General features: G+C 37.8%; 1 long non-coding RNA gene across 1 annotated transcript in view; it reads right to left on the reverse strand.

Moving 5' to 3' along the window:
• Nucleotides 1-95: 95 nt before the first annotated feature.
• The window catches only part of LOC135155722 (uncharacterized), a 34,712-nt gene continuing 9,837 nt past the window's right edge, over nucleotides 96-24,970 (reverse strand). The window contains exon 4 of the long non-coding RNA XR_010294911.1: nucleotides 96-24,885. This is a non-coding gene — a long non-coding RNA (uncharacterized LOC135155722). The remainder of the gene's footprint in view (nucleotides 24,886-24,970) is intronic.

The raw sequence follows: 24,970 nt of genomic DNA on the forward strand, positions 1-24,970 counted from the left end.
AGAGACATTGTGCAACAACTGAAACCACCCATGCGTGAAATTGATTACAGCGTGTTTAAGGACATTTAGGACAGTTGTACTGAGGTATTTCCAGAAATAAAACACCTTGTATAAAATCTTTATGTACGTTTTAAAAAGTGGTCCTTAACTTTTTTTGAGTAGTGTATGTTAGAAATCAATCTATGGAACTACATGATATATCTATCTGTCAATTTGTCTATCTACTCTCTCTCTCATTCTCATCTATCTGTCTATCCATCTAACATCTATCAAATTCTCTCTCTATCCATCTGTCTCTTTTATTTCTCTCTATCCATCTATCTCTCAAATTATATCTATCCATCAGTCTGTCTTTTTCTCTCTCTCTATTCCTCTCTATCCGTCTATCTATCTCTCGAATTCTCTATCCATCTGTCTGTCTATCTCTCAAATTCTCTATCTATCTATCCATCTGTCTGTCTATCTCTCAAATTCTCTATATATCTATCCATCTGTCTGTCTATCTCTCAAATTATCTATCTATCCATCTGTCTGTCTTTCTCTCTATCCATCTATATATCTATCTCTCAAATATTTTTCATATATCTATGTAACTACAGTATCTATCTATCTGTTAATTTGTCTATCTTCTCTGTCTCTCTCATTCTTTATCTATCTATATATCTATATAACATCTATCTATCTCTCTAATGCTCTATCTCTCTCTCTCTCTCTCTCTCTCCCTCTATCTATCCATCTGTCTGTCTTTTTTCTCTCTTTCCGTCCATATATATATCTATAACATCTCCCAAGTTCTCTCCCCCATCTATCTATCTTCTATCTATTTATCTATCTATGTAACTACAGTATCTATCTATCTGTTCATTTGTCTATCTTCTCTGTCTCTCTCATTCTTTATCTAACATCTACCTATCTCTCAAATTCTCTATCCCTCTCTCCCATCAGAGCCCCTCTCTATCTATCTATCCATCTGTCTGTCTTTCTCTATCTATCTATCTATCTATCTATTTATCTATGTAACTACAGTATCTATCTATCTGTTAATTTTTCTATCTTCTCTGTCTCTCTCATTCTTTATCTATTTATCTAACATCTACCTATCTCTCCAATTCTCTCTCCCATCAGAGCCCCTCTCTATCTATCTATCCATCTGTCTGTCTTTCTCTCTCTCTATCTATCTTCTATCTATCTATTTATCTATGTAACTACAGTATCTATCTATCTGTTAATTTGTCTATCTTCTCTGTCTCTCTCATTCTTTATCTATCTATCTAACATCTTACCTATCTCTCAAATTCTCTCTATCTATCTATCTATCCATCTGTCTGTCTTTCTCTCTATCTATGTATACAGTATCTATCTATCTGTTAATTTGTCTATCTTCTCTGTCTCTCTCATTCTTTATCTATCTATATATCTATCTAACATCTAGGCCTATCTATCTCTCTAATGCTCTATCTCTCCCTCTATCTATCCATCTGTCTGTCTTTTATCTCTCTTTCCGTCCATATATATATCTATCTATCTATAACATCTCTCAAGTTCTCTCCCCCATCTATCTATCTATCTTCTATCTATGTAACTACAGTATCTATCTATCTGTTCATTTGTCTATCTTCTCTGTCTCTCTCATTCTTTATCTATCTATCTAACATCTACCTATCTCTCAAATTCTCTATCCCTCTCTCCCCTCAGAGCCCCTCTATCTATCCATCTGTCTGTCTTTCTCTATTTCTCTCTCTCTCTCTATCTATCTATTCATCTATGTATCTATCTGTTAATTTTTCTATCTTCTCCGTGTCTCTCATTCTATCTATCTATATATCTCTCTAATGCTCTATCTTATATCTATCTATCCATCTGTCTGTCTTTTTTTCTCTTTCTCTATTTCTCTTTATCCATCCATATATCTATCTATCTATAAAATCTCTCCATCTCTCAAGTTCTCTCCCCCCATCTATCTATCTATCCATCTCTCTGTCTTTCTATTTCTATCTATCTGTATATGTCTTTATCTATTTATCCGTCTTTTATATCTACCTTTCGGCATCTAAGTGTATCAATCCATCAAACTTCAATTTGTCTTTATATTATAGGTATCTGTTTATTTTTATTTTGTCTGTCATTCTATTCATTTAGTTATTAATTTATTTTTAGAAAAAAACGCAACTGCAAAAGCATGTTCGGATTTCACTCATATGACTGCTCTCTGTACATACATGAAGTGCCGAGGAACTCTGTGCTCTGATCAGTAACTGTGCAGATTGCATGCGGTGGTGTGGGACTCGCCTGCAACCAGCGACGTGTGTAGACTCTTCACTAGTCGCTTTTTGGCTATTTTTCCGGAAAATGCCTTCGCCAGGGTGTAAAACGGAAACGCGCGTCCTGGCCATGTAACGAGACCCACTCCACATAAAAGCCCAGCCCACAATCCATTCACATTGGCCATAGCTAGCACTCATGGATCCGGATGCCAGATGGGCCCCATATATTGCTCCTGTAACACAGCCCATGTAATGCCAAGTTTGAAATCAGTGATAAGGGTCCCATCTGGCTTATATCGGCTTACCCATATGGGTCCCATGCAGATCGATGCCTTTGGGCCCCAGATGGTTTGTCCATATATATTGCCCATTTTATACCCAGTTTGGAAATTGTTGATATATGGGTCTCATCTGTCTTATATGGGTTCACCAATATGGGTCCCATATGCTTCTTGGGTGCAGATGCCTTAGGGCCGTAGATGGGTCCCTGAAAGTCCGTAAAACTGTATCTAATCAAAAATTATTGTTCAGTGTTTTTGAGACAATTTTATAGGTTATACCAAAGCAGAGGGGGTGAAACATCTCATTTCTGTTCTTTTTCCAGAAGACACACATGCAGCTATGCGCCTCTTGGCTGATGAGAAGGTTAGGGAAGACGTTGGGGTCTCCCAGACCAACCCCTTCATGTTCCAAAGTACCGGCGGATCCCAAGATCATGTTTCTGGTTGGCACGCTGTCAGCAATGTGTGCGAGGGGCTTGACCTCAAATAAACCCGAGCTCCTGACAGCAACCAAGAACCGTCACAGGGTCAGCACACTGTTTTCGCTGATGGATGTCCCGTAGCAGGACAGAGCCTATGTATACAAACACTTGGGTCACTCTGAGGACACCAACAAAAACATATACCAAGCTCCACCAGCTGTTAAGGCACTGACTGTTGTTGGAAGACTCCTGATGGAACTAGATGAAGGTAATTACGTTTCAGACATTTTGTTAAAGATTTCATTTCATTTCATTTCACTTTATTTCCATTTCCAAATACATAACAAAAATGTGACAAAGTACAAGGAAAAGCTTTAATTTAAAACAATACAATAAGTGAATATAGTGTCCCTGACGTTACAAATTTTCTACCTCTATATTTAAACAAAGAAAAACATCATTGAATAAAAATAATTAGGACAAGTTGACAATGCTTTGGGATGGATGGATCCTTGACACCTGCCCACTTTGATAAAAAATGTGGAAATAGTAAAGCTGGTAGGACAGGCTGGGGATGGCTCAGTAAATCATCCTTCAGTTTTTCTGAAGCTAGGACACATCTTGTCTAAGTTGGCAACCATAAAAAGATGCCATGCCTAGAGAAGTATGATGTGACTAGGAACGAAATCATTCACTTCATAAAGCTTAAAGATAGTTAATTGCATAATATGGTATCCACAGAAGTCCAGGCAATAATGGGGCAGAGGAAGTACCACAAGGTATTCAAACTTTCAGAATCGTATGCCAAATAGTACAAATTTCAAGCGTTTTCAAAAGTTCAAATTACCCGTCTGAAAATCTTTAACGAGAGACGTCCAGGAGAAAATGGAAGAGCTTACATTTCGTGTAACATTATCATTTATCACAAAATATTTCACAAGTGAAAAGTTGAAGAGAAGGGAGCACTATGAGTTACAATGATCAGAAGAGGTTTGGAAGTAGTATTTTAGCATCATCATTGTGTTCACTTGCCTATGTTCGTCCCTGCATGAATGCTCTTGTATCAGGGCGATTCCACACTAGAACTTCAAAAATATCATAAATTTCAACATGCTTTCAATAAGTCATAAGTAGTGTAATATTTTACTATGATGCCTAAATTTTATGAAAAATATGAGTTTTAACCAAAAAGGAAGTCAGACATAGTTTTTTTTTTGGGAAACAATTGAATTTTCAATTTTCAATAATTTTTCCTAAATAAATAGTCAAGTACACACACTGCCTGAAACGATTATTGGCAAAGCACGAGAAGATTGAAAATATTGCGGGTCAATGGAATAATGTATCATTGATGGTTCCAAATAATATCTACAACATTTTCATGATCCATAATGGGGGCAGCCCTGATTTTTCCGAACCTATTTTTGGCAATGTCCCGTACGACACATGAAAATGTTTTTCCTACAATTCTAACTTTTGATGATAACAGTTTCTCTATCTCTGACCCATGGGTGATCGATTTATCCCATAAGGATTTAATTACTGCCCTTCATTTTTCAATAATTGTCCTATTAAAAGTTGTCCCGTACGACAAAGTGTGTGTCGTACGGGACATGTCCCGTACGACACAATATATACTGCATTTAATTGCAGGATTTGGGTTCAGAAACTATAAATAGTAGGCCTATTTTAATTTAAGTAATTGATTTGACATAAAGTGAACTGAAATAGTACTTTTTTTTAATCTCCATAGAACATGAAAAAGGTGAATCTAACCATTTTAATTGACTTCATGTACATGTAGGCGTATTCTTATGTGAGTCCCTTCAGCTAAACTGGTGATTTTCACTGGTCAGAGCAGGTTAATTTCTTTGTCATTGAGCATGAAAAGAAAATCTTTATAATTGATTCACCCGAGCCTGGAAGATGACTTCCTCTTGCATGCCAATGTGAAATTATTATAAGATGTAAAAAAAAATATTTACCTATCATCTATTTGGACTTCCCTTGATGATCACTAATTTTTTTACATACAGTATTGAAACTCCTTACTTTTTTCAAGTAAAAAAAAAAAAATCTGGAAAATAAGAAAAACCATGTTGTTAAAAAAAATCTGGAAAATAAGACAACCCATATGGTTTCATGAAATGCAGAAAGCTTTGAAAAAGTAGAATCACATTTCTTTAGAAAAAAAAATATTTTGTGGGATTTCAAGTGAGTTGTGACATATATCATGTATATATACATTTTATATGAAAAATCATAACATTTTAGCCCCATAATTTACACAAACAGTTTCCTTCATTCATTGTTTAAATAGTGTATTGGAAATCATCAATTAATTCACTAATATATAACTTCACACAAAACCTCAAGTTTTTCAGCTCGTAAAAATGCTGTGAACCATTGTACATTTCCCATCATGAAAAAAAAGATAATATATTGCTCCAGATTAATTATATTGTCCTGAATGACTACTTATTAAAAGGGTTTTCATTAAAAGGAAGAATTTAGGGACAATGCTCCCCTTCTGATTGATAAAAAGTTCATTGTTTTATTTAGGCTGTCCAGTACAACACTTGAGTCTGTTCAACACACAAGTGTCCCGTACGACACACAAGTGTCCCGTACGACACACATGTGTCCCGTACGCCACACAAGTGTCCCGTACGACACATTGTTTTGTTTATGATATATTAACAGAAATATTCAGCCAAAAGCGGTTTCTAACATAATGAATGTCTTTAGTTTGATAGGATTATAATTATCATCAGCAAAATAAAGTGATCGAAAAAGTCAAAGAGACATAAAATAAGAAAGTTTGGCTTCAATTTAGAGATGTCCCGTATGACACATTTTGAGTGTCCTGTTCGCCACAATGTTCTCGAAAATTGTAATTTGCTTTATTTATTCATGAATGTTTATTTTTGCTTTCTTTCATAGATGTGTTTGTTCTTGGGTAATTGAATATCAATTTGAGTTCAGTTTCTATGAAAATTATCTGTCCAACTCACACTTTAGAGTACAAACTTGGGTTTCTAAAAAAGCAAATTTTTCTGCGTCCGTACGACACATTACTATTTTAAATCTGTATTATACAGGATGTGAATTCAAGTCATGTTAAGTCTTGGTTTTCCTAACACTCTGGTAGTACTTGATGATCACCTTTAGTTACTGGAATATTTTTTGTTTTTCTTGTAAAAAAACTGTCAAATGTTCTCTAAATGTCCCGTACGACACAAATGGAATCACCCATCAATAAGTTAATGAAAGAACATTATGTTGTTTGTTTAATTCAGTAATAGGTAATTTATAGTCAGAAAACACATGTAACAAGTCTTCTGGACAGTATGAGCAACCAAAAGAAACTCATGAAGACACACTGGATGGAACACAGCCCACAGAGATTATAAGAAAGCTGCAGTTCTTATTCACCAGGCAGCATATTTTCATGTCGCAATTTTTTCAGATGATCCAGTGAAAACAACAAGAGTGTTGCTAAGGCGAGCACATAATACGCCCGTCTGTAACGCGGAAAATTGATTTATTGGTCAAGCAAGAAAAGTGGAAGATGGCGACTTCACTTTTGACCTTCTGACTTAAAAATCAATAGAATTGCTAGGATCTAGGCTAGTATCATACACAGCAAATTATATGAGCCTAGGTTAAGTTTGCCAATTGTTTTGCTCTGTAATTCAACAATTTTATCAGATTTATAACTTGTTTTTTGTGTTTCATCATGGATGATGAGGATATATCAATCGACAATATTAAACTGTGGAACGTGGGTGCATTGAAAGACTTTCTCCAGAAAAGGAACTTAAAAGTGGGAAAAAGGATGAATTGGTTGCCTTGGTCTTCGCCGCGAAGAGGATGCCAGAGCTTGCAGCACCGGCCACGTCTCAAGCAGACACGGACAAAGAGAAAGCCCTGCATTTTGAAGACATTCTCGAGACTCCAACGGGATCACTACCCAACCCAAAGACTCTTAACAATTGGATTTCAGAAGCCAATTCATTAACTATGTGGCCACCAACTATGGCATTTGATATAGCACATGATGGGAGGAGCCCAAATTCGTGCGTGATGAATGTGAACATTTCATGGGGTTGTTCAATTGTTTGGATTGCCTGCCGAGTTACTGCAGTGACTGTTTTGCAAAGAGACACAGAAAAGTAAGGATTGAATTTCATCACAGTCAGTGGTTTGTTAAACTTGGTATAACGTTATGTAGTCTACCCAGTTTTGATACAGTAAATGCAGTTGTAACTGATTATCAAGAAATAAAGGTTCCTCTGTACAGCAGGAAGGATAATGACAAAAGAAACTACAACAAAGTATCATGTTGCTACTATATTGTGAAGAAATTAAATGTGGTAAAATGAACACAAAAAAATTGCAATGAGCTAAATGTGCAAAATCAAACCTTTATCAATTCCTCAAATCAGAGAGCAGGGTAATCCCCTTTTTTTCTTATTTGGGGTTTGGGGGTATTACAATTTGTGGAAGCTTATTAGATGTTAAATCTAATCCGTAGATTAAATTTTGGGGTCAAGGGGCAGGGGTAAACATGCACTTTTATTCATCTGATTTCTTTTTTCTCTTCTAGACAAAGGGTCACCAACCAGAACGTGCAAGAGGTGCTTGCCAGTTTGGCAAGTGCTGTTACTGTATATAGGCCTTATCATGCCTTTCTACAGAAGGGACAAGGGCTCGATACGTACAGAAGCTTGTGGCATGGAGTATGCGAGGAGCATATTGTGCTCCTCATCGAGCACGCATACCCAGATGCGACCAAGCTGGAAGATGCTATCTTCCCTGTCTTCTCCGAAGATGATGTGAATAGGATAATGGAGGAAAGGGTGATCATATTCTTGAAGACGTGGATGGCATCTCTACGTTCAGACCAATTCATGGAGTTTTTCACCTTCTGGACAGCAAGCAATGCCTTCCTCCCCAACCAAGTCCTGAGGGTGGACTTCAACTCCACTGATGGACTTAGAGGAGACTGGCGGCTACAACCTGCAGACACTTTGACCCTGAGCAGGCTGTATTTCAGCCAGGACAACTTTAACAGGGACATGGAATATAATGTTTTCAGAACATTTAATTATGGATGCGCTTTAATCATTGTATTTTTTAAACGATACTTTTCAGGGCACACCAGTGTGTGTTTAGTTTCCATAGAGAATGGATAACTATAATAGTGTGTACAATTACTATCGTAAACTCATTTTTGGTTCATCTGCATAGCCTATAGGTGCCGCTTTTCTGATGGCGGAATATATGTATATTCATATAACAGACATGACCGAGCTTGAGAGAAGGAGAGCACAGGCCTTTTTGTACCTTTGTGCAAATAGAAAAATCGTTGTTAGTCGTCATGACATCATAGACACGGTTCTGAATGCATACAGGTCAAACCTCGAGCTAGAACACCATCGGCTTACGGTCGAGCTAAAAGATGAAATCGCTGTCGACCATGACGGGGTGACTAAAGAGATGTTCCAATTATTTTTTCCGGCTTTCGCCGACAAATATATGACTGGACATCTTGAAAAAGTGCCCAACAACGATCACAGGTAAAAATACAATGCTATCACAGATTTCAAGGACGATTATACAATTTGGGGTAACATGAAGCACAGTTATCCTAGTTTAATCTCTTCATTTACCCATAACATTCTTGCGATACCAAAGGCTCCCTCAAAATCTTTTTATTGGTGTTACCAGCTTTACACTCAATTATTAGGTTATTGTTCCTTGACAGTATTGCATTTATGTATGAGGGGGTGTGGAGATGTTCCCTGTGTGACTAAATGGCTTAGAGTGTGTGGCGGTCTAGAGTAGATTTAATACGAGTGTATCTGTACTGAAATGGTCACGATCGAGTGTATGGCAAATGTTTGTCTTGTTCGTCTTAGAAGACCTTCGAAGATGAAAATTGCATGTTTTTTATGAGTATATTGTCCAGTAACTTGATTGACTCGGGCAATAGTTCGACGTAGAAAAGTGGGCTTTTCTATGGGGGGAATCAAGACAGAAGGTCGACAAAGGCGAAGTTTACTCTATAAGTAGGTCAGGATTTTTAATCATATGAATTGACCATATGAGCAGTACTAATGTGCATATGCTGCTCAGAATACAACTTTATGAAAGTCTGAATGGACTGGAATGGTTGCCCAAACGTAGTGCAACCATAATCCATAGAAAACTTTTAGGCTTTCCCCTGGATATCAATAAATGCAATACTGTCAAGAAAACATACAGTCTAAAACGTGTATCACTGCCCTCTTTTGCGCCAAGTTGATAGGAGTGATAAGATGCCACTTTTCATGATTGGTCCAAGTGCTTTTCTATATGAAAAAGAAACTTCCTGTTAAGTATCAAGCCAATAAGAAAGCATGGATGAATTTTGGGGGTTGGTTGCAAAAACTTGACAAGATGGGAAGGCAGAACTGATTGCCATGATTGTTGTTAAGTGCCTAGCCCATCCAAAAGTAACACTGGAAAACATTGAACTTGTGTTTTTTCCACTGAATACAACCAGTGTAAAACAGCGGATGGACAAAGGAGTCATAAAAAATCTCAATCTCCACTATAAACACATCTTGGCGTCTCTGCTACTTCCAGCAGCAGAAATGGACAAGCCATTTAAAAGATTGCATGATGCCCCTAGTTTTTTAAAGGTTAAACGGAAGGCCTTGGAATACTGCAAGAAGATTCTCCACATTCTCAATCTAAATCGAGCAAGAAAGCGTTTGCACCTGATGGGCCATTATTTACATCATGATTATGTTAAGATTGTGAAGTCCATAATGGGTGCATAACACATTAACTGTGATGAGTAGACAATGTATGCGTCGTACATGTATTTTGCTAACCCATGTATCTTTAAATCAAAACTCGGCCCTGCAAAGTGAAATTGCTAAAAAGTTTCAATTTTTTTCACAGGCAAATGCAACAAAAATACCCCTCTCCCCAAAAAAACTTACAATCACTGGAAAATTTAATAATGGATCCAAAAATCTTAAATCACTGAGAATAGTTCTGGGCAGTTCCACGGTTACGGAGTGACATTCAGAAACAGGTTTTTTGCATTCAGACAAAGATATCACCCACATTTGAGTAGTTATTTGCCAAGTAATGGTACCTGACAGTAGTTGCTGAAACCCACTTTTCAATATAATAACATTTGTTATTTTGATCCACTGAATTAAGGAGATATGAATATTCATAAACATGGTTACGGAGTGACGCAAAATGGACATGCATATTTGAGGAGAAAACATATTGCTCAAACTCTGAATTATAAATTGCTATCATAATTTATTGATTGGATTCTATGTTGTTCTAGCTTAATATGCTGCATTACATTAAAAAATTGGTGCATTATTTCATTAATTACGACTTAAAACGTAAACCCATACCTGGTTACGGAGTGACATCAGAAATATCCACTTGTGGGCAACGTAAAATGAACTTTTATTTTAAAATTTTTGTTTGATATGATGCAAAATGATAACCTTCAGATTATCCAGAAGAAAATTTTACAAAACAAGCAATAGTTTTCTGTTAAATTGAAATTAAGTAAAAAACAATATATGTAGTCCCATGTATAGAATTTCTTGTATGGTTTGGATTATCCTATATGGAGATGCGTAAGAAAAAAAATGTGGCTAATAATGTTCCCCTTTTGTATTTATGAAATTCCATTTGAGTTTTGTTAGAAAAATTTGATCCAGATTTGAAATAGAGCCAATATAAATTTTTAGAAAATGTCTACTTTTGCTTGGAATTGCCCTTCTGTTGAACAGGATTCCCAGTATCCATGGCCTTGAGATTTATTCTGCTTCAAATCTGATAGTAGTTTCTCATCTTTATTTTCAGGCTGCATGCTACAGATCTCTATCGTACCCTAGGGCGCATAATTGCGCATGCTTACGCCCTGTGTGGTTACTGGCCTATAAGCATCAATAAGGCGACTCTCACTGCATCCTTGACAGCGGCAGTATCTCAAGATCTTGTGTTGTCATCCTTCCTTGGCATGCTTATCTGCGGCGGGCCACGATCGTGGCCTTCCATACATATCGACGGGCCACGATCGTGGCCCTCCAAATATGGTGTTGTTTACGTAGTATTTCTGCGAAGGTAGATCACGGGGAGGCGAATTATGAATGGAAACAGTATCAGCCAATCATAGACTCTCTATTAGCAAAAAAATCGGCGAGCTAGGGATGATACAAAGGCTCTGATTGGTCTTTGAAATCGGAGCAAAAAAAAAATCCGAAACTGCATTCACGAAGAAAATCGGACATTTAAATGTTTACTACCGGGTATTTAAATTGCGTGTTTACGTTGTAAAATCGATTGTAATCAAGATTTAGACAAACTTTATTTTTTTAGTGATATTGTATCATAAATTTGCTGCAATTTGAAATATTTTTTTGAATAATTTTCTGTCCGAAAATTTCCGGTTACCACCGAAAATTTCCGAGCCCAGATCCTCTTTTGTTTACAATTGAATCGCGTGCATTTGCGAAGATTTTCATCGGTGTTTTTTCAAGACTTTCTTCAAAATATGGATCTGGAAAGCGATGTCGAGATGGAGGATGTTGACTTCGATCGTAGCAGCAATGTTGTCAAAGATGAGGTGCCAAACCTGAGCGATTTAGAGGAAGAAGAGAGCATTCTGGAAGAGGCAACCGGGGATTTGAGGAGAGCTGAATCCGAGCTGGACAGCGAAGCCGAAGATTTGTTGCCCGAGAGTAGTGGTGGGAGTGATTCCGACAGTGGTTCTGATCTAGGGGCAGCTGGTCGACCATGGGTACGAGTGACCGACGTGGACAATGATTCCCCATCTGTGAATCACCGCTTTACCAAGCAAAGGACAGTCCTGGCCAATGTCAGAGGAGATAGCCACCCCCTTGAGTTTGTTAAGGTACGCTTATTATTTTTAGATTTTTTTTCAACCAAAAATGAAAAAAAGAATGATTGAATTTTGATAAAATTGGCATGAGATTTATTCTGCTTCAAATCTGATAGTAGTTTCTCATCTTTATTTTCAGGCTGCATGCTACAGATCTCTATCGTACCCTAGGGGGCATAATTGCGCATGCTTACGTCCTGTGCGGTTACTGGCCTATAAGCATCAATAAGGCGACTCTCACTGCATCCTTGAAAGCAGCAGTATCTCAAGATCTTGTGTTGTCATCCTTCCTTGGCATGCGTAATGAAATGGAGAGTCGCATTCTTCAGGCTCTTCTACATGGCAGGGGTTCTGAAGATGACCAGCTGAGATGCTTGGGTGTCCTCACTAGATTTGACTGCAGGTAATTATTATTCACAAGTCTTTAACCCTAATGGTCCAGGGAGGGGGCACGTAATGACCCCTCAATATTTTCGCAAATCTGCAATATTAGAGGATCGCGCTGCATCTTGTTCTTGTTCTTGTTCCACAACTATGGAGACAGGGGTGTCATGAGGATCTGGTTGTTGTTCTGTAAAGTGATGTTTTTTTTGCATGTCATAATCAATGTAGTAGCAATTAAAATTGAAATTACTGGATTAATGATACTCTTTTTAACAGGACGAGATTATCCAGATATTATCCACAGTTGGGATGTTTGGCACGGAGCCAAAAACAGGAAAGAAGGTGTCCAAGGTAAGATAAACATCACTTTGTGTATATGAAGCAAAACCTATTTGATGATGCCTTACTTATATAATTTTAAAATAATTCAATCTGGAGGATGAAAAATCAAGTTTTATAAGAGATTAATTAAAGGGGGCTGGAAATATTTATAGCTAAATAAAAAGAGTAAAATTCACTGAGCAAAATGCTGAAAATTTCATCAAAATCAGATGACAAATAACAGAGTTATGGAATTTTAAAAGTTTAACAATATTTTGCAAAAAACAGTTATACTGTCATGAATATTCAAACCATATTATTGTCAGCCCGTAGTACCCCTTTAATATATTTTTTTTTTTGTGAATGCCTCGATACAAATAAGGATATATATATCATAATGTTGATGGCACACATGAAATTAATAGAAAGTTACCTTTATGTGGGGGAAAGCATTAAGTATTTCCATTGAGTTGGGCAAAGACCAGGCCTTTGAAGTTCTGGGTAAAGCATGTAGTTAACCATTTTTGGTACTGTGCCGAGACTTGCAGTGGCAATGAAGATCTGTTTTACGTGAGTTGATAAATTTATGTCAGACAAATTATTTGAATTGTCCTTTACACAAATAATTAGCTAAATAATTAGGTAAATATATGGTAATAGTATATTCAGCAAATCAAATAACAATAAGCAGTTAAAAGATTATCTAAGTATTGATACATATACATTGCATTCTCTTTGTTCTTTTGTTCCCTTTTTTAAAATAATAATAAAAGTAAATTTAATGAACTTTCAATATTATAATTTTTCTTCCAGAGCAAGTGGCGAGGACTCGTACACCATGTGTGCAACCAGCATGAATTCTCGGTTCCGATCATCCGGGTACTTTCGCTAGAATGCGGACCCCCCGCATTGCCTGGGTGAAAACAACTCCTTAGCGACGCGAGCAACGAACCATTTGTATGCATTGTGAACTAGTGAAGACGTAGGTAGATCTAGACACTATACTTGATTTTTCCATCTTTCTGTCGCGGAAAATAACTGAAAATGCCGAAAAGTTGTTGTGCTGTAGGATGTCACAATCATAACATGATGAAAGGGAAGTCATTGTCATTTTCCATCTTCCCAGACCGTGAAAAACAACGAGAAAGGTGGGAAAAATGGGTAAACGCGATTGGGAGAAAAGATCCCCAAACCAAGAAACGCTGGGAGCCATCGTCGAAATATACGTATGTTTGCTCGGAACACTTCTTATCAGGTACAATTTTGATATCATTTACTACGAATTTTTTATTATTTTCCATCAGACAAATCAATATCTTGGCCAAAAATTAAGGAAACGATGATGCTTCGTGTAAGCTAAGATTCACAGTTCTCCTCAGTCCCATGTACTGAATTTTACGTAAGTTAATTTCTTGTGAAATAATTTCGGGAGCTGAGACCGACACTGTGAGTCTGTGACAGTGACATGACAAGCAAGTCAAGTCATTAATTACGAAACCCGAACGTCTAATTTTGATTCTGAAATACGATTAAGAAGATGGCAATCCTGGGTTTTAGGGACCTAATTATTTGCACACAAAGATATAAGTGGCCGCTAACTTCACCCAACTCATCTAAGCATATACATGTAGATTGCCCCCACCCCCCATCAAAATATTCTGGCTGGTGCCAGCTGCAACCGGCCCTCCCTCCTCCCCTGGGTAGGGAAGGTCGGGGTGGGGGAGCTTTCCATGAAAATTACTGTGTCGTGATAGGAATCTATGCTGGGATGAACTTTGGATTTATGTGTGCAAATAATTTAATCCCCTAAAACCCAGGACAGTATGCACTGTAACTTTCATACTTCCATGTGAATTGTACTTAGATTTGAAATAAAAATAACTCTAGCATCATTTTGTGCAATTAACTGAAAACAGTGTACACTTATAAGTAGGTTTGAAAAAAATCTGTTAAATATTTTTTCATCGGTTCTCTTTTATTTTTAGGAGTTTGGCCCAAACTGTGACAGCTGTGAATCTCTCAAATAAAATTTACATGTATTTGCCTATGTATGTCTTTATTTTGTAACAACATTTTATTGAATAATTTGTTTTTCTACTTTATACCCTAGGCAAAGCAAAAACTGATCCAATACATCCTGATTATGCACCGTCTGTGTTTCTTCAGTCTTCAATGACGTCCCTGCCAAGAGAAGATCGTACAAATGCAATGGAAAAGGAAAAAATCGCAAAATGAACAACTTATCTGGGTATCGTCGAAATTCTGGAAAACGATCATTTTCAGAGATCGCTCCTAGTACTATACATGTTGATCAAGATGAGGCGAATAGTCAGCACAAAACTTTTGGTGGTGAAGAATCCAATGGAATAGACGAAGTGCAACCAGAGCATTTGGAACAAGCTGCTGCTGAAGACCATAGTTCCAAACTAAGTGATGAGGAAAGGGACATGTATTTCCAAGAAATCAACATGCTCAGAAAAGAAAAGGAAACTTTGCAGGCAGACTTGGACCAGGCAAATAAACTACTCAAAATTTCGCGTTTGGACCCAAGCGTTTTAACTGACGACAAGCAGTCAAAGTTTTTGACAGGGATTTCTCTGTCTGTGTTTTTTACATTAGTCACATTCCTGACATCAGTATCCACAAAAAAAATGAGCAATATTATGCCACTTCCACAGCAACTTCTAATAACTCTAGTAAAATTACGTCACAATATCCCTTTTGAATATCTGTCTCTTCACACTGGCTTTGCAAAAAGTACAATCGCAGATATTTTTGGGCGTGTGACTGATCTACTTCACCTTAAGTTGGACTTTCTGATACACTGGCCAGATAGAGAAACCCTCCAGGGAACAATACCTCCTGTGTTTAAAGCTCTATTTCCTCGACTGACAGGGATCATGGATTGTTTTGAGATTTTTATTGATCGACCCAAAAAACTGAAAGCCAGAGCTGAAGTTTATTCGAATTATAAGAAACACAGCACTGTAAAAGCATTCATTGTCTGTAGCCCTCTTGGGGCAGTAACATACATATCTTGTGTCTGGGGCGGGCGGGCAAGTGATCGGTCTCCAAGGCGTAGCTAGGGCAGATGACGTCACGCCGGAACGGAGAATGGGTGCTGACTGGAGGTTTCGGGGGTGTGCCAAGATGTGAACATGGAGAGCTCACAGAACGCTATCAGTGGCTCTCACCGGGCATGCCACCACATGATGCCCTTGTCCGCCTGGTGACAGACAAGAAGCTCATCAACACAATTGTGAGATATGTGAACTTCAGGTAAATGATATATTTTTCCATTTTGTTCTTCTATATTGCTTGACTTTTTCATCAAGAAATCTGGGATATCTTTCACTTATACATATTTTTTGTTTTTGATTAGTTTGTTTGGGAAGGGATACCATGTGCTCTACGGTCCTAAATGTTATACATCAAATGCCTCCTGTTTGTGATGTCTAATTTACTGATCAGATAATTAAACCAGAATGTGTCATACCCTTTACATATTTGGAATGCTGTGCCGCATTCAGGGAAGACGGGGTGGGGATATAGTAAGAGCTGTTGATGTTTTTGTATTGTTTTTGGCAATATGCTGATATGCAGGCACCCATTCAATTATTTTCTTCTCTTGCAATCTAGGCACACTGGGGAATTGGAGTCGCTCCACAACCACATCTTAATGTATTGTTCGAAGAGATACTCATTCGGGTAAGAAACACTTATTCATTACAAAGAATAATTAGAAAGAGCATTGACCTACGTTGTACACGCAATAAATCCAAGTGGTGTTGGGATTTCTATAAATAGTCACACAGACACACTAGACTGGCCTTTGACCTCTTACGACCACATGAGACCGTATCATAAACACAATCAGCGCTCACAATCAGTGCGAGGACATGGCGGCAGTGGAAACATGGGGATTCTTTGTAAACACAGACACCCTGATCGGCTAAACTGCAATGGCACTTCGCAAACGCCAATGTGTATATGGGAACGTACTTCCTAGAAGCAAAACACTTGTTCCTCATCGCTCGTTGCCCCGCCTCCACACATCAGTGCACCAATCAACGATCATCTATGAGCATTGCACACTCTCATCGGAAGGGGGCGCTACTAATAAATACATGGCACAATTTTGAAATGCAACAAACTCTCTGTCACAACGGACTCCTGCAACTGAAAGAGGGTCACTTATATTTCATATTTTTATAAATATATCCAATGATTTTTGTGATGTGAGATTTTCATGACGGCATTTTAATATTGTAACTGTTATATCCATACTATTTTCAGGTATCAACATTTATCTTTTTTACACAGGGAGCGATGTTTTGTCTTGCCTTTAAATGGCAGAATTGAGGTAAAAGAAATACGAGGAATTGCGGTGAAGGGCAAGAGCGAACTATGAAGAACGGGAGAAAGGACAAAGAGCGAAAAGAAAGAATATTGTTTTGAGGGAGAAGACATTCGTTCAGTGGAATGAGGCTAAGGCAAGGGGAGCCTTTGATACGAGTAATGAGCTGGCGGCATCATTGTTGGCAATGTAACGTTCGTTAGAAAACTTCTATTGTAACTTAGCCAAGATTTTCTATTGTTAGTTGTTTAATCAAAAGTTTCGCACCTGCAACTCGCACCCATTGTTCGGGTACCAAGGTGCGAGAAGGCGTAATTACTTGACCTCATTCAGGTCGAAGCGACCTCCTTCACTTTTAATGTTTATTTCTATGTTATGAAAATTGTAATAAAAATATTTGTTAAGTCAAAATAAATTTTAGAAAAATAATATCATTATTATGTTCAGGTTCAAGTCATATTACTCTTTATTTTGTCTGGCAAAAATAAACAAGTGAACTGAAAAAAAGTTTTTTGAACCAATTATTACCCGCTTCGACGCTATATAAGCCGTCACAATCCCAGATAATGGCACTTGTCCAAAATTTTGACGAATCAATGCACTCCTACAACCTGCTGTTCTATTCATCAAAATCGTCTACCCTCACCTCGCATGTCATCAACTCAGTTTCATAAACTTCCGTTTATACTCAGATACACTACTCCAAGAATCTGCAATGGCTCCTAATAACACCGCAATCGGGGGTAGCCATCCACTCTCTCTTGAAAAGAAAATTGAAGTCATCAAGATGCACGATCAGCAGAAGTTGAGCGCTCGATCTACTGCTCAGAGGTTAAGCACCCAAGGTCATTGATGTGGTAGAACACAAATCTCCTACATTCTCAAGAGAAAGCAAGAATGGATAGAGGAGTTTGAAAGCCATGTTCCTCTCAACAGGAAAGAAAATTCTGCAAGACCCAGCAACGATGAACTCAACTCCATGGTCTACCAGTGGTTCAAGGATTCTACAGCCCGAATGTTTCCTGTCAGCGTTTCCTTTGGAAGACAAAGTTGCCTTAGTTTTGTGATGGTTATGAGCTGAGAGACATCTTTAATATGGATGAGACTGGTCTTTTCTTCAAGGCTTCGGTCGACAGCATTCTGCACTTCAAAGGCGCTGACTGCTTAAGAGGTAAGAGATCGAAAGAGCGGCTCACGTTGATGCTGGGCACCAATGCACTTGGGGAGAAGGAGAAACCTATGGTCATCAGGAAATCGATCAACTCCAACTGTTTTGGCAGAATCGACAGGAAAAGCCTTGCAGTAGACTATCATGCTAACAAGAAGGCTTGGATGACTAGCACCCTGTTCAAGCTATACATGAAGTCTCTCAACACCAAGATAACTAGACAGCGCCGGCACATCTTGATGCTTCTTGACAACGCCCTCTGTCATCCCCAACTGCAGCTCTCCATCAGCAAACTCGCCAAACTTCCATCACCCAGCCCATGGACCAAGGCATAATACAGGCAACTAAGCTGAAGTTCAGGAAGAAGCAGCTGAGAGGTATGGAGCAAGAGCCTGGGCTGAGAGCACCTGAATTACTGAAGAAGACAGACGTTCTACAGGCCATCAACTGGGTCGTTAGTTCATGGAGGGAAACCAGCCCTGAAACCATCCAAAAGTGCTTCAGGAAACTCTGTGGTATAGGTCTGATAGCTCGTGATGTTGAAGAGCAAGTTGAAGAGGGGGTTGACGGTATGAACGACGTTTGTCAGCAAGAGCTCCAAGTTTCCCTCAACGAGTTTACTTTTTGCATTATACTGGATTCTCATAAAGGACCCTAATATAACTAAATATTTTTATACAAATAAAATCTTCGGGTCCCAAAATTGATTTTTTTTTTTTCTTTATTGTTTTTGCAACCCATATACAAAATTTTGATTCACAGCAATATGAAATTTATAATATCATGGTGTACAGTGCACTCCGATTGTAACAAACACGGTTATATAACAAAATTCCTGTTACAACGAAGTAAAAATTTTTATCACAAAATGATTATCAATTATCTTTATGTACTTCAATTTTGATACAAAGAAAGAAAACTGCCAGTCCCGAGGACTGCAAATGAGTTGCATGCATCCTTGCTAAACTAGCTTGTAAAAAGCTGGTTTTACTAGCTTGTTTCAAACTGGTTTCATTCCAAGTATACAATTTAGCTGCTAGATAGCCCAGCTGAGCTAGTTGTATAAATTGCTGCAAGCTAGTTCTAGCAACAGAGCATGCAACTCATTTACATATTTGAAACAATCTAGCTAGTCGCAAGCTAGCCAAACAAGATTGTACAAAATGTATGAACATTTGTATAAGGGACCAAATGGATGGACTAACGACTGCCTAACATACAGATGGTGGAATATAAAGAAAATGTTTGACCTTTCTGTGATTTACCATATGATGCCCCAGAGTTGCGTTTCTTGACACCATTTGTTTACTATAAACACAAACAATCAACTTTAAAATTCTGCTCCCCCATCCCCTGATTCTTATTGAGACTCAAGCATCAGTTCTAAAATGACACAAAAATGTCGACTTGATGATCTCATCAATTTGTGAATGAACCAGGTGTTAAAATATCTCATGATAAAGTCAAGATTCCATGAAAGGATTGTATAAAGAGACAGTCCTCGGGTATTGTCAGAGCAGAGCATCTTGTGAGGAAGGGCTGGTTGACAAAGTTAACTGGCAATATTCACAACCACGGAGAACACATTTTTTCCAGAATCTGAAAGGACACCAGGTGTAATGTACAAAGTTGTTCCCACCAAGCTTTTCTGTGAGTGTGAACATTATAATAGGAATGGGGGATGCATTTGTAATCACATTCATTTCTGCCACTCTATTCGGCAACATAAGCCAGAGATCTTGACTGAGGCAGATGCAGAAAATCTTGAGTGTAACATGATAGACTAGTGTGTGCAAAACAATGGGTATACTACATGTATAATTGACAATGCTCAAGGGGAGAATGAAGTGAAGTCCGTATATTGCAAAACTGTCAGGGTGGACCTGCACTGCCTTTGCCCAGAGAGGCACTTTTGTCGATTCAAACAAGTCTATTGTAATCGAGAACTTTGACTGTTGTTAGCTCCCTTTTATTCTTAATTTTTCATTTTTTGGAAGTTACATGTAACCATTTTTGTTTGTTGAAATTTGACAAATCTCAAAGTATTTAATGATGGATGTGTTAATGCATTTCTTGTTCATTTTGCTGGCTTGTTTCTGTGTACTCAAGCTGTGTCAAACAATGAGGGAGAAAATGCTATATGCATACTCTTGAATTGGATATTTCTGAAATCTTTCTCTTCAGTATGATCCAAAACATGGATGGATGCCTCTCGGATAATAATCTGAATATGGTTGTGATCCTCATGTCACAGTATGCAATTCCTCTCGACAAAGTCCATGTTACAGTCACATGTTTAAATTCTCTGAAAAGTAAGTTTTTTCAAATTTAGAAATCTTGGACGAACACCAAAGGGTCAAGAGGAAAGAATGAATTGAGGGAAAAGTTTGATAACGGTACATATTCTTTCAAAATCCCCAATAAAACAGGGAGCCAAACAAAACGCAAACTCGTACAGGACGTTCGAGACGGAAAAAGAAAGATTCAAAAGCCGGAGAGCAATTTAGCTTATTGTTATGTAGTATGTATTTAACTTCCTGTTATCCTTTCAGTCATTCACCTTCACTTGTTTACAAACTCCCCCAATGTCATCTAAGAATTCCCAAACCCCCAATACCATTTAACTCCTAAACCTTGACCATAAAAATACCAACCCTCGGTGACATCAGCTAACTTAAAGGAACAAAGGTTCTAAAAAGTATGACTCACACTTCCAGCCCCAGTCACTTGCATAGAGCATCACCACACCCCTTATACCAGAGAAAGTTTGATAGACAGTTACCTGTAGTCCAATCAGATCAAGTTTAGATCACTCCCACCTTAAATAGTTACACCCCCAAAACTAATGATATAAATAAGACTTCTTGATTATTAGAGAGATAGAATACAGAAGAATACTAGACCCACACTCATCCAGATAGACTGACTGACTTCAAGACTTAGACGTCCATCGAATATTAATTTAACTTCACTCCGAATCTCAATCTGATATTTCTAAATTATTTTATATTCATAGTCTCCTATTACATCTGAATCTTCATGTACTTCGAATTGTAGCTGAATATTGATAATTAAATACTTTGTGATTTTGAACTGTATAACTTTCTCCAAAGTTTCCTCATTACGTTTCCCTTCTTATAATTACCGATCCCAACACGACATTATGCAAAGAACGATTTGAGTATAATGGGGAACATTATCCATGGGGCTGGAACAACAAAATTCCACAAGAAGTCCCAAAACTTTCGATTCACAATAACAGATTGAACTTTAAGAATGATGGATATGGGGAGTGACACTACTGCTGCGGTGACAGAATCCTTTTGAGTCAAACTCACACCTATTGCATTCCATAACTCCACGACATATTTCATAATTTGTAGAGAAAAGAGACCATAATCTGTTCAAATTTTGGTGCTCTCTTCCGTGTAAGAATCCAAGAACTGCTCAATAATGCAAACCTGAAGGGAAAGAATTCAAGAAAATCTTTCATAGAATCTTTGGTATTATTTCTGATCAGAAGGATGATGTAGAAAGCTGTATAAATTGCAAAACAAACTAAATCATATTGAACATTGGTCATTGGCTGTGGAAGAGGAAAGGTGGACAAAAAGACCCTAGTTAGGTTAGGAAGTCAGACAAGGGGCAAGGACAACATTCAATTTATGGTGATGGTAAGCATTGAAAGGTGGCAACATGAGTGACTTGTTTGATGGCACACATTTCATTCCTATAATTGACAGCATCTTAGAAAGTAGACCAAAGTAGTACAAGCCAGGTTAAAGATTGGAATTAACTATCTGATAAAGAGACCCTGTAAGATTACAAAAGCAACATAGCTTTGAGGTCACCTTGAAGATATGCTACCAGTCTGGGAAAGGAAACAATCATCTAGTTTCAGAAATATTTCCTGAGAAAAATCCTTTTGTGACCCGGAAGCCAGATCTACTGCTCAGGTACATATAGACAAACCCTATGGCCCGCATTTTGAAGTCAGGTTTAACTAAAACCATGGTCTATCTCTGTGCTAAAATTATGGGAAGCCTAAAGTTTCAAAAATATTATTAAGTTGTATGTTTATTATATTTACTGTGCTCTTTCCTGATTCTTCAATGGTAAAGACAATCATTTATTTATACTTCCTATTAACAATTATGAATGATTTAAGAGCCAAATGAGCTGATATATGATATCTCTACTGTTAGTGATTTATGAAACAATTGGCTATCCATACTTAAACCACAACTTTAAACTTGAGTTTAAGCTTAACCTGACTTCAAAATATGGGCCTATGTGTTTGTCTGCATCAGAGGTTTCCCAGATCACATGAGTGGCTGGCATGCACTGAACAAAATGGATTTGTCTATATTCTATACTCAATTCTTAAATTGATGGTATGATTTTTCTCAAACCTTCACTGCAAATGTGTAGGAAAACAAGTTGAACACTTCTATGAGGTTGAAATTACTGGTGCTCAGGAATGGTACGCTGGTAAAGTTTTAACGACGGGCATAGCAAAATTTGGCCGAGATCTCCATTTGAATGCCTGCAAAATGTTGCTTCCTGCGGTGATTGCGGATCAAATATCCATGTGATTTGATCGAAAGTTTTAGACAATTCGCGCATTTACGCGCTTATTGCGCACAATGGATATGACATATCGCAGGAATGATGCCGATCTTGAGCTTTGCTTGTTTATTCCTGTTAAAAAATATGGCATTATTGAAAAGAAGACTAACTTATAAGGACATAACAGATGTATCAATCATCAAGTCTTATTGCAGTTGTTCGTTCAAATCATATCTCTATGGTTCAAATGCATGCTCGCAAAAGGGGATTCGGCTAAAAAGATAAGACGGTCACTGCATAGATCAAAGGTTCGGTATGACAAACAACAATGTTAGGTCCAGGCGTTAGGTCTAATGATAATGTTGTTGTTAGATCTAACGTTAGCTTAGAAGTTAGAGTAGACTCTAGATCTAACTTAGACCTAATGTTCCGTTTAATCTTAGATCTGACGTAGGGGTCTACGTTAGATCTAAAGTTAGACTCTATTGGAGATTTAAGACTCAGGCTAGGCTTACGGTAGGTCTATTCAATCAGACCCTAATTTGGTTCCTACTACCGCTACCATACCAGTATGGACTGCTTTGATATTCGAATTCGAGACCTAAGTTAGGTCCTACTCCTAACATAACAAGTTAGGCCTGATGTTAGCATGGGCTACGGCGTTTAGGCTTAGACCCTAACTTCTTAAGATCTAGACCTAGACCTAGATCTAGACTAGAGCTAATGTTTAATTCGGTTCATAAAATATATATGGACTGCTTTTATATTCGAGACATGGTAGTTTCTTTTGGCTCGCAGGTACCGCACCGGCCAGACTATGCCCTCGGGCAGTCGCGTTGCAGTCCCCTTGAGCCTCTAGAAACAACCATGCCTCTCAAAGCAGTCCATATATCTATATTATGACTCTCCATTCTTAACCAGGATAAAGAAAAAGAAGCGGAGTTGAGTATGCATTCCAAAGACCTTCAAAGTCAAGTATCTGAACTTTGTTTAATATAGGCCAATATTCTTTAAAGAGGTTTCAATTGGGCCACGCCACAGTTCAAATCCATGGACTTGCATACATAATTGGGCTTTTCTTAGTAGATGTGATAAAATAATCATAATAATGTACACATACCTGCATAGTCCATGGTTTTGAACCATGGTACAATTGAAACCTCTTTTGAGATGGGGCATTGAGTCTTGTAATAACTTTATTCTGAAAAAAGAAACTGATATTTAGTAGCAGGCAACAATTTAGCGATTGCAATCTGAAACAGCATCGGGTAATTAGGCCACCCAAATATTTTGATGATTATTTGTTAAACAGCAGCAGCCACAGAGATTTAATTCAACTGACATATGGACATAGACCCCATTGCTGGATGGAATGGACCCTGGGAGCCATTTCATAAAGCTGTTCATAAGAGTGACTTTAAGTTCGACTAGTGATCCTTTCTTGTGGTAAATGATATTCACCACTAAAAGTTCATTGGCGATAATTTAGCGCATAAGGTTCACCAGTCATTCTAAAAGTCGCTCTTAACTTTGTACGAACAGCTTTATGAAACACCCACCAGGAGTTGACAGAAAAAAGCATTGCTATGAGATACCATCTTTGGTCTTACAGCCAAAATAATCTAATCTATATCGCTTTATATTTTGCCCTTGCTGTTTCCTATTGAAACTTGCAGAATATACTTCTTAAACACAAAAAAAATTCAAGCTACAAAAAAAGTCATGAATCATAATTTACACATTACATTGTAAAGCCTGCATATTAGTTTTAATTGAATTCCTGCTTCAAAACTGACAAAAATGAATAATGAATTTCAAACCTTTTTTGTTTTACTCTTTACCATCAAACATATATGTAGGAAACAGATTCATCAACAATACTTCACTGACAACAACAAAAGGTTAAACCAAACCTTGCTCCTGGTCCTTTTTCTGGAAGTGATGCATGGAGTGATGCTCTGCTGCCATTAACCACTGCTCCAGAATCTCTTGAATACTTGGAACAGAATCTCTTGAATACTTAGAACAGAAACAAAGATCCTATTCCTGAAGAAGATTCAGTGAGTGACCACGGTTTCTCTTCCCCGTTGTGAATGTTCTCTGCATGCCTTGAATACTCAATCTTTAGGCCATAAACAATGCTCTCAGTATCACTTGACTACTTGCTAAGCTTCTCTTGTGAACCTCTTCCTGGAAATGATGTAAATAGTTTGTCAACTGGTCATTTTCAAATGTGAGTGACACGACAATCGGAGAGGGTTAAGGGCTCATATCT

The sequence above is a fragment of the Lytechinus pictus genome, chromosome 10 (assembly GCF_037042905.1).
Source record: "Lytechinus pictus isolate F3 Inbred chromosome 10, Lp3.0, whole genome shotgun sequence".
NCBI lineage: Eukaryota > Metazoa > Echinodermata > Echinoidea > Temnopleuroida > Toxopneustidae > Lytechinus > Lytechinus pictus.